Genomic DNA, 13,242 nt, shown 5'->3' with positions numbered 1-13,242 from the left:
TGTGGTATGCTAAATGTCTTGTGACCAAATTATGAATGGGTTTGGAAGTCGGTGAACGTGGCCGAGGACCTCTCCACCCCGTTAAAGCGTGAACGGGTTTAGAGCAGGAGTGGAAAGCGTTAAAGCATGAACGGAGACCAATCAACCCGTTAAAACATGAACGGGGATCTCATGTATGTGGCAATGGATACGTCCCTGTCAGCCCATTACTGTGGTTTGTCTGATCAGGCATTTATTATGTATGGGTCACTTGCTATGAAACATGCCTCTACGTAAAATGATGGAGTTATGTACGTTCAAGTATGTTCAAGTATGCAAGCATGTTTTAAGAAAAGTTTTATGTTGATGGCACGTCTATGTATGTATATACGTATGTTCAAGTTTTGTTATGCAAGTTCAAGTTTCATGTATGTACTTCTTATTTTAAAGTTGCATGTGGTTTTATTACGTATTATTCGTTACTTCCAGTTTATACGTGTTGAGTCTTTAGACTCACTAGACTTGATCGATGCAGGTGATGAGTATGTTGAGGAGGCTGGAGGTGGGGACCAAGGAGCTGGCTTGGACTGAGTTGAAGGCTAGACCCGAGGACCGCCCAAGATTTTAAGTTTTATGAAATGTCAAATACTCTGATTTCACGCTACTGGTCATGAAGCATTCAAACAAATATTTGGTCAAACTTTATTTTTAGATTTCTTGTCCACGGTTGAGACGTACAGTTTATTTAATTGTATTTTGAAGGTTCACAAGTTATTTAAGAAAATTTTAAATTTTTCCGCAAATTTTAAATAGTAGAAAAGTACGGTACGTTACAGTCGGTATCAGAGCGGTGTTCTTGTAAAGTGTTACGCCTACTGCCAGTCGCAAGAAGCTCACGAAGTCGCACCTCGAGTCTGTAAGTTTTAAAGTTTTGCATTATGTATGTAGTAAGCATTGAATCATGATTTCAGCATGCCCATGTTTTTAATTCAAAGTACGTGCATCTTATGCTATTAGTATCATGTTCATGCATATTGGGTTAACGTGGTGGGTAAATTGTTGGAACTGCATGCCTCCCAGTCGTGTGATTAACCGCGAAGCTAGAGAGGAGAACCGAGAGGCTTGAGATGAGGAGAGGGTCACTCCTCCTCGTCCACCTCCAGATATGCAGGCGCAGATGCTTGCAGGTATGACACAGTTTTTCGCGCAGTTTGCGGGGAACCAGACTGCGGTTAATGTAGAGGCGAGGCCCCGACCAGAGGCTGTGTACGAAAGGTTTAGGAGGATGAATCCTAAGGAGTTCTCGGGGACTACTGACCCGATGATAGCTGAGGGATGGATTAAGTCCATCAAAGTAATCTTTGATTTCATGGAGCTGGCAGATGCAGACCGAATCAGGTGTGCCATATTCCTTTTAGCAGGGGATGCCAGACGTTGGTGAGAGAGTGCATCAGTGTCAGTGAATTTGCGAACACTGACTTGGGATGGTTTTAAGGAGGTTTTCTACTCCAAGTACTTCACTGAGGAAGTACGCTCCCGATTGACTAGGGAGTTCGTGGCGCTGCGACAGGGGGACAGCAGCGTTGCAGAGTTTGTGAGGAAGTTCGAAAGGGGGTGTTACTTCGTGCCCCTAATAGCTAATGATGCCCTAGAAAAGTTGAGACATTTCATGGATGGGTTGCGGTCGATCTTGCGTCGAGATGTCTGAGTAGCTGGTCCTACTACATATGCAGTTGCCGTGTCTAGAGCTTTGGCGGCAGAACAGGATCAGCGGGATATTGAGAATGATAGGCAGGGCAAGAGGCCCTATCAGGCACCGCAGCAACAGAGACCTCCGCTCAAGAAACCTTACCAAGGGCAACCAGGGAAGAATCCCTATCAGGGGCCACCGCAAGGCAAGGGGCCTATTCCACAGCAGAAAGCACCGCAGAGGCCCGGTAATTTCCCAGTGTGTCAGAAGTGCAATCGCCAACATCCGGGGCAGTGTCTGTGGGGATCAGGGAAATGCTTTAAATGTGGAGCCAGTGACCACATGTTGAAGGAGTGCCCACAATGGAAGCAGCCAACGCAGGGCAGGGTGTTCGCCATGCATGCTCAGGAGGCGAACCCAGACACTACACTGTTGACGGGTAATTTATTTAATTCAGTACAGTATTAGATTTTTTTTTACCTTGCATGCTCTTTTTGTTTTGGGATTATTAAGTTGCTAGTTGGCATTTTTGGTATCTTTTGTTGCATAAGGTTTATATTAGAACTTTTGGGATGTAAGTTTCGTGTCATGTTAACGTCTCTCAGGAAATATCTTCATTAAGAGATTACCCGCGACGGCCCTGATAGATTCGGGAGCCACTCACTCCTTCATCTCGGAGACATTCGTCAATCATTTAGACGTCAAGTCTATCAGCCTTGACGTAAACTATTCAGTGACAGTCCCATCAGGGGAAGAACTTTTAGCTACCAGCGTGGTCAGAGATATTGATCTAGAACTGCAGGGCCACCTGGTGTATGCTGACTTGATAGTACTGTCGATGCCAGAATTCGACATTATCTTGGGAATGGACTGGCTGACAAAGAATCGAGTCCTGATTGACTTTCAGAAGAGATCAGTGTTGGTCAGACCGATGGGAATGGAGCAGTTTCTTTTTGAACCAGACCGATGGAGAAGCTTTCCTCGTTTGATCTCCTGCATGCAGGCACGGAGACTTATTTCTAAGGGGTGTCAGGCTTTCTTGGCCAGCATTGTTTCGGCACCTGATGCGCCCACTCCATCCATATCAGATGTGCCGATAGTCAGAGACTTCCCAGACGTCTTTCCTGACGACGTCACAGGTCTTCCACCAGATAGGGAGGTGGAGTTTTTCATTGATCTTATTCCAGGCACAGTGCCAATCTCCAAGACACCGTACCGATTAGCTCCAGCTGAGATGCTAGAACTTAAACAGCAGATACAGGAGCTTCTTGACAAGGAGTTTATTCGCCCTAGTTTCTCTCCATGGGGCGCGCCAGTGCTTTTTGTAAAGAAGAAGGATGGGAGCATGAGGCTGTGTATCGATTACCGAGAGCTGAACAAGGTAACGATCAAGAACAAATACCCATTACCAAGGATCGAGGACTTGTTCGATCATTTGCAGGGAGCTTCAGTGTTCTCTAAGATAGATCGTCGATCAGGGTATCATCAGCTGAAGGTTAAAGATGCAGATGTTCACAAAACAGCCTTCAGAACCCGGTATGGGCATTACGAGTTCTTGGTAATGACATTTGGACTGACGAATGCTCCAGCAATTTTCATGGACCTCATGAACCGAGTATTCCAGCCTTATCTTGATCAATTCTTCATAGTGTTTATTGACGATATCCTTATTTACTCGAAGAACCATGAGGAGCACAGTCAACATTTGAGGACGGTTTTACAGACCTTGCAGAGTCGCAAGTTATTTGCGAAGTTCAGTAAGTGTGAGTTTTTGTTAGAGAAGGTAGCGTTTTTGGGGCATATAGTGTCTAGCAGTGGTATTGAGGTAGATCCAGCTAAGGTAGCAGCCGTTAAGGAATGGGTCGAGCCGAAGAATGCTTCAGAGATCCGCAGTTTCCTAGGCCTAGCAGGCTACTACAAAAAATTTATTCAGGGATTTTCTTCGATAGCAGTGCCACTCACTTCACTGACTAAGAAGAATGAAAAATTCGTGTGGAGTGATAAATGTCAGAAGAGCTTTGATACATAGCAAGCTCTTATTTCAGCGTCGGTGTTGGCCATGCCATCAAGGCAAGGAGACTTTGTGTTATACACCGATGCATCTAAGCTCGGTTTAGGCGCAGTATTGATGCAGCATGGTCGGGTTATAGCTTATGCTTCCAGGCAGTTGAAAGTGCATGAGAAGAACTACCCGACTCACGATCTTGAATTAGCCGCAGTAGTCTTTGCGTTTAAGATTTGGAGACACTACTTGTATGGCGAGAAAGGCCAGATATTCAGTGATCACAAGAGTCTCAAGTATTTCTTCACGCAGAAGGAGCTGAATATGAGACAGAGGAGATGGTTGGCACTTGTAAAAGACTACGACTGCGAAATTAGCTACGATCCGGGAAAGGCTAATGTCGTCGCAGACGCCCTGAGCAGAAAAGTCGCAGCCATATCAAAGTTGTCAGTGCAGATACCTCTTCAGTCTGAGATTCAGAAATTTTGTCTAGAGGTCTATCCTAAGGGCAGAGCTCCGAGGCTGTCTAATGTGACAGTCAAGTCTGATTTACTAGACCGTATCCGTCAAGGACAGTCTTCAGACGATCAGTTGCAGAAATGGAGACTGAAGGATGAAGCCAAGGGCAGTGTGCACTACTCAATGTCAGACGGTATCGTGAGATACAGGGAAAGAATGTGGGTGCCTAACGTAGATTCGATCAGAGAAGATATCTTATCAGAGGCACATGCATCTACGTATTCAATCCATCCAGGAGGTACCAAGATGTACAAAGACCTGCAGATCTTGTATTGGTGGCCAGGGATGAAGAGAGACATCCGCAGATTTGTGTCTGAATGCCTCACTTGTCAACAGGTGAAGGCAGAACGCCAGAGGCCAGCAGGGATGCTTAAGCCACTCTCTATCCCAGAGTGGAAATGGGAGAATATTACTATGGATTTTGTTATTGGGTTGCCAAGGTCAGTCAGAGGATCCAATGCCATTTGGGTTATCGTGGACCGACTCACTAAATCAGCGCATTTCTTGCCAGTGAAGACGACTTTCTCCATGACGCAGTACGCAGAGCTTTATATCAGAGAGATCGTTCGGTTGCACGGAATCCCAGTTACCATAGTTTCTGACAGAGACCCGAGGTTCACATCCTCATTCTGGAAGAGCCTACATGCAGCCATGGGGACGAAGCTGCAATTCAGTACAGCTTTCCACCCGCAGACAGATGGCCAGTCGGAGCGAGTGATTCAGATTTTGGAGGATCTATTGCGAGCATGTATGATCGATTTCCAAGGGACTTGGGAATCGAAGCTACCTCTAGTGGAGTTTACATACAACAACAGTTTTCAAGCATCTATAGGTATGGCTCCCTACGAGGCATTGTACGGAAGGAAGTGCAGATCGCCGATTCATTGGGATGAAGTCGGAGAGAGAGCAGAGCTTGGGCCAGAGATAGTTCAGCAGACTGCAGATGTGGTGGTAAAGATCCGAGATAGGATGAAAACCGCCCAGAGTCGCCAAAAGAGCTATGCTGACAAGAGAAAGAGGGATCTCGAGTTTGCCGTGGGTGATCACGTTTTTATAAAGATAGCACCTATGAAGGGTGTTACGAGATTTGGGAAGAGAGGCAAGCTGAGTTCGAGATTTATTGGACCTTTCGAAATTCTTGACAGAGTTGGCACACTAGCCTATCGTGTTGCCCTTCCGCCGAATCTGGCCGGGGTACACAATGTGTCCCACGTCTCAATGCTGAGGAAGTACCTAGCGAATCCTTCGCATGTTCTGAGTTATGAGCCGTTGCAGTTGGCTCCAGACCTGTCTTACGAAGAGAGACCTATCCAAATCATAGACAGACGGGAGCGTAGACTTCGGAACAAGGTGACGAAACTAGTCAAAGTTCGGTGGCTGAACCAATCAGTGGAAGAGGCCACTTGGGAGACTGAAGAAGACATGAGGCTTCGCTATCCGGAGTTGTTCGGTAAGATTTAATTTCGAGGACGAAATTTATATAAGTGGGGGAGGAACTATAGTGCCCAAAGTCAGTACACGTAAATTCCATGCATTTATTTAATTATTAAATCATTTATTTAAATTTAAAATGAGTTTTAGCCAGGCGTAATTTATTAAATGCAGTATTTAAATTATTTATGCTTATGTGATGCACGTTAAAATGTTTTTCGAGTTTCATGTTTCAAGCGATTATTCGAGGCGGGATCGAGGAAAGACCGGCGACGACTTTTGGCGAAAATTTTTAATGCGGTATTTTATTCTTTTTTTCAGGACGGGCATTTTAATTAATTTATGAAGTGTTAGTCTTTTAAAGCCTACTTTATTTATTAAGTGTTTTTAACATTTTAAAACCTTTAAAGATTTAATGCTTGCACTTTTTATTTTAATTAGGGAATTATATTTAAAGATTAGTAGGGAGAGTATTTTAATTAATTTGTTAATTGAGTTGACATTTTTATTAGCATGAGATTTAGCATGGTTAATGGCATAATTAAGCAAAATCATCCCCTAATTAGTTCTAAACTCACGCACACACACCTACACACACACACACACTTACACGGCCAAAACACACAACACACTACACAGTTTTTTATTTTCAGATTTTGAAAGAAAAACCTAGGGTTCTTCTACCTTTCAGCATCCGCCCCTTCCTCTGAAATTCTAGCAAGGTTTTGTTGTGTTTTCTTCAAAGAAAATAGTGCCACGTTCGTCTCGGATCAAGCCTCGCTCCGCTTCCGCGTCGATATCCTCGTTTCGGTATTTTTAAATATCAAAAGGCACGTATATTCTTTCGTTTATGCATCGATCTTGTCATATTATGCGTTGTGTTGTTATTTATGCGTAAAAATACATGCGTGATGTGTGGAAGTTTGAGCAATGATGTTTGGATCAAGTTTGAAATGGTTTTTTTTTCTTAAATCACGTTTTTGCAGTCATTTTAAAAACTGCGATTGTTTGGTCGAGTTTCTGGAATAACTTTCAACATATAAAACGTAGTACTCTTTGATACCTTCGATTTGATATAAAATTTGTAATTTTTGGAATAGAAACGAGTGAGTTATGGTTGTTTTTGTGTGACTGCTCAAGCCTGCGATCTTATGAAAATGATGTTCATCATGTTTTGAAGTTTTTGAGTTGCAGGCTTCGTTGGGCACCGCCGGGCTTGTGCTAATGCATTTATATATGTTATGGGATGATTTTAGATGTTATTTGGTGGTTCTTTTTGGTCGGGATTTGCTTGGGATATAATAGAAGCCGTAGGAAGCGAAACGATGTCGGATTACGGGTTATTGTTGTATTGAAGTTTCTTGTCAATGCTTGGAGATGTTTGGGGTGTTTTTACGGGTTTGAATCGATGTAATAGCATCCTAGGATGAGTCTCGAGGTATTAGTTCATGGTCCTTAGGCTTGGATTGAGAGAATGATTGAATGAGATAGCGAATTTTCGTGAATGTCCAAGTCCAGAGGCTATCCGGACCCCTACCCGGACCCCGACACGGAGTTCGTGTCCTTTTTCCTTCAAAAATACGAATTTCCACAGCCTACCCGGACCCCTACCCGAACCCCTACACAAGGTCTGTGGTGCCCCGGGTCCGATATCTAATACTAATAATTATAATTGTCACACACCAAATTATTGAGTAAAATACATAATTTGTTTTTCACTAACTTACATAAACATCGTCAAAATAATTTAATTGTATCAAATGTTTAAAATATAAATTTTCAACATGCCAACATGAAGTAGTGAACCAAAGAAATCCAAACATCATCACATAGCTCCTAAGACCCGAGAATCCCACTCTAACTCGTATCTCCTCGCCTGGAGCTGGACTCTGGCATCCCAAGCCTCGCCTCACCTACCGTCAAGCACATGAAAACAAGAGGTACCGGACATGCCGGTGAGTATAAACCCAGTATGATACAATCAATCACAAATGAGAGTTAAATTTTCAAATATTTCATATAAATTCATAAAGATGCAATATAATGCAATGCATGATCAGAAGCTGTGGGCTACCAATAAATCTCAAGATCAAGTGAATCATCTGGTCATAGGGTACCCAAGGGAATAGAATCACCCAGCAACATCCACCGACTCATCCGCTCGGGGTGGGGTGCTGTGTTCTACAATCCCAAGACTATGGTGCGCCTATAGAGAGTATTCAGGCTATAGCAGCGACCTCCGCATAGACTATGCCAACTCAACTATAGCTCCATACGTCCAACAAATCAATATATCGAGGCGACCTCCGCCATATCAAATCTGAATCAACAAGTGGCTCAATATGCAATGTCATGATGCAAATCAATATCATCATCTCGATATCATAATCAACTCATCTCAATACAACAATCATCATCAAATCACCAATAGTTCATCAAGCCATAGAGTTTTCAATTTAAAATAAAAATGATACTTTTACCTCGTATGTTATCGACCGTAACATACCTTTCAAATATTACCAAAAGAAGATCGAAATGTGTAGATGAGAAGTCTTGAACCTTTGAATTCTACTATAACTCAAGGACTTTGATCATCTATCAAAACAGAGTAATTTCTGTTCAAAATTCATAATTAGTTCAATACTGCTTTGAATCAAGATCCGTAAATTTCTTAACCTTAATATGCCATAAAAACATTCATTGAATCATTTCATCAAACACATAGCATGCGTGCTAAAGAAATTAGCTCCTATACTTTGCCATTGGCTTCAATTCCATTTTAAATTCAAACCAACACAATTTCAACATCTCCAACATCTCAAATATCAACACAAATATCAATTCTAAACTTCATCCCATTTCCAAACTTGAATAAAAATATAACATACTTACACCATCTTGAAGATCTTGGAGAGAGGATCACAAATCTAACTTCATTTCATAATTTCCTTGAACAAATCTCCCATAGATTGAAGAAGAAATTAGAAGATGAAAGGAAAAATGAAGAACCCTAGCTCTAAACCGATGGAGTAGGAAAAAGAGAAGAGAAAATGATACAAAAATCATTCCCCAATCAAATATATACCATCCAAACCTCAAAACACATTTTTTGTACAAGTGCTGGGCGCCATGGCGTGTGATTTTGGCGCAGCCGCGCGCCCCTTGCTGCCCAAACACCAAAATTTCAGCACTGCGCGCGCTAGGGCGCCGGATCCTGCGCAGGGGCGCGCAGTATTCTGCCAAGAACACATTTTTAACTTCAGAATTTGCAAAAGTGGTAAACTACAAAGTTGTAGCTCTATGTCTTGGCTTACGTCTCCAATTGGCTTCATGTCATTTGGAGATCTGAGTAAAAAGTTATGCTAAATCTCCCAACATGTGTCATTGTAGGAACGACGATACGCACGACACATTTCGGGGCACTTTTGGCTCGTCTTCTCTAATGATTTAAACAAAACTCAAAACATGAAAGTTATAGTCTTATGTCATATCTTTCTAATGGAAGTAGCCTCACATCAATTGGATCAATATACAAAACATTATGCTAAAAACCACAACTACTGCCACATTTGCCATACCGTTTCTGCACTTCCATCACCTATTTAGCTCAAATTCAACCTTTGATTCTACCCATCAATTATCTATTCCATTCTATAACATTCATTACCATTTATATCATAACATAAAGTCATAAACCATGACAACTAATGCCAAAATATTTCGAAATTCGGGCATTACAATTCCTCCCCTCTAAAAAGAGATTTCGTCCTCGAAATCAATCATCTCTTTCAAGTCTAACATGTAATAATCCATACTGAAAATAAAAACAGAGAATAGAAGCGTACTTCATTTGAATAACTCTGGATATTTATGTCTCATTTTATCTTCTAATTCCCAAGTTGCCTCTTAAACACAATTTCTGTTCCACTGTACTTTAATCAATGGTATCAATTTATTTCTGAGTTGCTTATTTTTTCTATCTAGAATTTTAATCGGTTTTTCAATGTAGCTCAAATTCTGATCTAACTCAACTTCATCGGGTGGAAGTACATGAGAAGGATCTGGATGATATTTCCTCAACATGGACACATGAAAAACATCATGAACACCTGATAACGCAGGAGGAAGAGCTAATCTATAAGCCAAATCACCAACACGTTCCAAAATCTCATACGGACCTACAAATCTCGGTGATAATTTTCCTTTCTTTCCAAATCTAACTGTACCACGGAAAGGAGATATTTTCAGAAAAACTCTGTCACCTTTCTCAAAAATCAACGGCCGTCTCCTGATGTTCGCATACTTAGCCTGCCTATCCTGAGCAGCTCTCATACGACTCTGAATCAATTTCACCTTCTCTGTCATATCTCTTATCATATCAGGTCCTACAATTGGTGCTTCAGATAAATCGTCCCAATACAAAGGAGATCTACATTTCCTGCCATATAGTGCTTCAAATGGTGACATTCCAATTCTCACTTGATAACTGTTGTTATAAGAAAACTCGACAAGTGGTAACGAATCCTGCCAACCAATACCAAAATCCATCACTACAGCTCTCAACATATCCTCTAATGTCTGAATAGTACGTTCTGACTGTCCATCTGTCTGAGAATGATATGCTGTACTCAAATGCAAACGAGTACCAAGAGCCTCTTGTAAACTTTACCAAAAATGAGAAGAAAATATGGGATCACGATATGATACAATTGACTTAGGCACACCATGCAATCTCAAAACTTCTCTGATATACAATCTGGCCATCTGATCATGCCTATATGTCATCTGATAATGAATGAAACATGAAGACTTGGTTAATCTGTCAACGATAACCCAAATTGCATCGCAACCCCTTGACGACCTCGGCAATTTCGTGACAAAGTCCATGGTGATATGGTCCAACTTCCATTCTGGAACCTTAAGGCTATGCAAAAGACCTTCTGATCGCTTTCTTTCTGCTTTCAGTTGTTGACAATTCAAACAACGAGATACAAATTCTACTATGTCAGATTTCATTCTTTTCCACCAAAATTGTTTCTTGTACATCTTTTTACTTCAAGGGTGTACACTGAATTTACTGCAATGAGCATCATGCAAAATCTGCATCCTCAACTCTGAAATATTATAAACTACAATACGATCATTCACAAACAAAATACCCTCATTATTGACCTGAAATTCTGATCGATGTCCTGATCTGACGAGTTCAACTGATTTCTGAATGCTTTGATCTAACCTTTGGGCCTCTTTAATTTTAACAAACAACTCGGGTTCTGCCTGAATCATAAATACTCTTACAGGTTGAGGATCTACCACAAAATCCAAACCAGAAAGACAACATTCTTCTACTAGATCAGACACACTGCTAGTGATCAAAGACATATTACATACTTTTCTGCTCAAAGCATCTGCTGCTGCATTAGACTTGCCTGGATAATATTTTATTTTGCAATCATAGTCTTTCAACAAATCTAGCCAACGTCTCTGTCTCATGTTCAGCTCAGCTTGTGAAAAGAGGTATTTCAAACTCTTATGATCAGTGAATATTTCAAATGTCTCCCCATACAAGTAGTGACGCCAAATCTTTAAGGCAAAAACCACTGCTGCTAGTTCCAAGTCATGCACTGGGTATCTAGACTCATGTGGCTTCAACTGTCGTGAAGCATAGGCAACAACACGTCCATGCTGCATTAATACACAACCCAGTCCTTGATGTGAAGCATCAGTGTGCACTGTAAATCCTCCTACACCTGATGGAATAGTCAGAACTGGAGCACTAGTCAATCTCTTCTTAAGTTCAACAAAACTATCCTCACATGCTTGTGACCAAATAAATGGTGCATTCTTTTGTGTCAGCTGGGTAATTGGCCTCGCAATCTGTGAGAATCCTTTAATAAATCTGCGATAATAACCTGCCAAACCCATAAAACTACGTACCTCAGGAACTGATGTCGGTCTAGACCAATTGATGACTGCCTCAACTTTACTCGGATCAACTGATATACCTGCACTTGAAATCACATGTCCAAGGAAAACCACTCTATCCAACCAAAACTCGCATTTGGATAATTTAGCATACAACTTTTCAGTTCTCAAAATCTGCAAAACAGCCCTCAAGTGCTTGACATGCTCAATTTCAGATTTTGAATAAATAAGAATATCATCAATGAAGATCACAACAAATTGATCTATATACCGTTGAAAAACACGGTTCATCAAATCCATAAATACCGCAGGTGCATTGGTCAACCCAAAAGGCATAACCAAAAATTCAAAATGCCCATACCTGGTACGAAAAGCAGTCTTAGGCACATCTATCTCTTTGACTCTTAACTGATGATATCCAGATCTTAAATCAATCTTAGAATATACTGAAGAACCCTGCAACTGGTCAAAGAGATCATCAATCCTTGGCAAAGGATACTTATTCTTTACTGTGGCTTTATTCAACTGTCTATAATCAACACAAAGCCTCATAGACCCATCTTTCTTCTTTACGAATAAAACCGGAGCACCCCAAGGTGAAACACTTGGTCTTATATATCCTTTAGCCAATAGATCCTCAAGTTGTTCCTTTAGTTCCTTCAGTTCAATTGGCGCCATCCTATAAGGAGCTCTAGAAATAGGCTGTGTACCTGGCATCAACTCAATGTTGAACTCAACCTCTCGAACTGGAGGAAATCCTGGAATTTCATCTGGAAATACATCTGAAAATTCACTAACAATTGGAATATCTGCCAATTTAGGTACTGACCTTGAAATATCAATTGCATAAACCAAGAAACATTCTGCTCCTTTCTGCAACAAACGAGTCATGGACAAAACAGATATCAAAGGAATCTTAGCTCGAGAACCCTTACCATAGAATGTCCAGTGATCTGTCATACCAGGCCTAAACTTAACAATCTTCTGAAAACAGTCTACAGTAGCCCTGTATCTTTTCAACATGTCAATACCAAGTATGCAGTCAAAATCAGACATCTCCAACACAATACAATCAAGCTCAATGACATTATCCTCATAACGAAATTCACAACCACTTATCATTTCTGCTGACCTCATCACTTTGCCCAGTGGAGTAGAAATAGATAATGTAGATGATAATGGCATAGAATGCAGTGAATGCAATGAGACAAAGTGCTCAGCTATGAAAGTATGTGATGCACCAGTATCCATCAAAACATAAGCAGGATAACCTGAGAGAAAACAATTACCTGCAATGACATTATCTGGAGCATTATGTGCCTCATCCTCCGTGAGGGCAAAAACTCGACCCTGTTGTCTAGGTGGCTGTCCTACCCTGCGGCTACCACTCTGTTTGTTCTGATATAATCGGTTTGACTGCTGATAGAAATGAACTGTAGGGTTCTGACGATTCTGGTGAGGTGTCTGTCTCGATGATCCCCCACTCTGAGACATATCACTGCCACGGTTAGGACACACTCGAGCATAGTGTCCCACCTTGTTACACAAGTGGCAAGATCCCGAGATTCCTCTACACTGATCGGTATAATGTCTACCACCACACTGACCACAAGTCGGTCCTGAATAACCAGTGCTCTGAACTGAACCAGACTGTCTCGATCCACTAAAACTCGAAAAATTACTGCCATGCCTCTTA

The 13,242-nt window shown here is 41.5% G+C and overlaps 1 long non-coding RNA gene across 1 annotated transcript; it reads right to left on the bottom strand.

Annotated features, from left to right (window-relative positions):
- Positions 1–7,412: 7,412 nt before the first annotated feature.
- LOC140972423 (uncharacterized) lies at positions 7,413–8,637 on the bottom strand. The gene is made up of 3 exons (XR_012174512.1): positions 8,514–8,637; positions 8,128–8,216; positions 7,413–7,534 (listed from the first exon to the last, which is right to left on the bottom strand). It is a non-coding gene; the product is annotated as an uncharacterized lncRNA (long non-coding RNA).
- Positions 8,638–13,242: the final 4,605 nt, after the last annotated feature.

The sequence above is a fragment of the Primulina huaijiensis genome, chromosome 3 (genome assembly GCF_012295235.1).
Source record: "Primulina huaijiensis isolate GDHJ02 chromosome 3, ASM1229523v2, whole genome shotgun sequence".
In the NCBI taxonomy this organism is placed as follows: Eukaryota; Viridiplantae; Streptophyta; class Magnoliopsida; order Lamiales; family Gesneriaceae; genus Primulina; species Primulina huaijiensis.
Note: the sequence above shows the minus strand (reverse complement) of the source record. Positions and strands in the feature narration are given on the sequence as shown.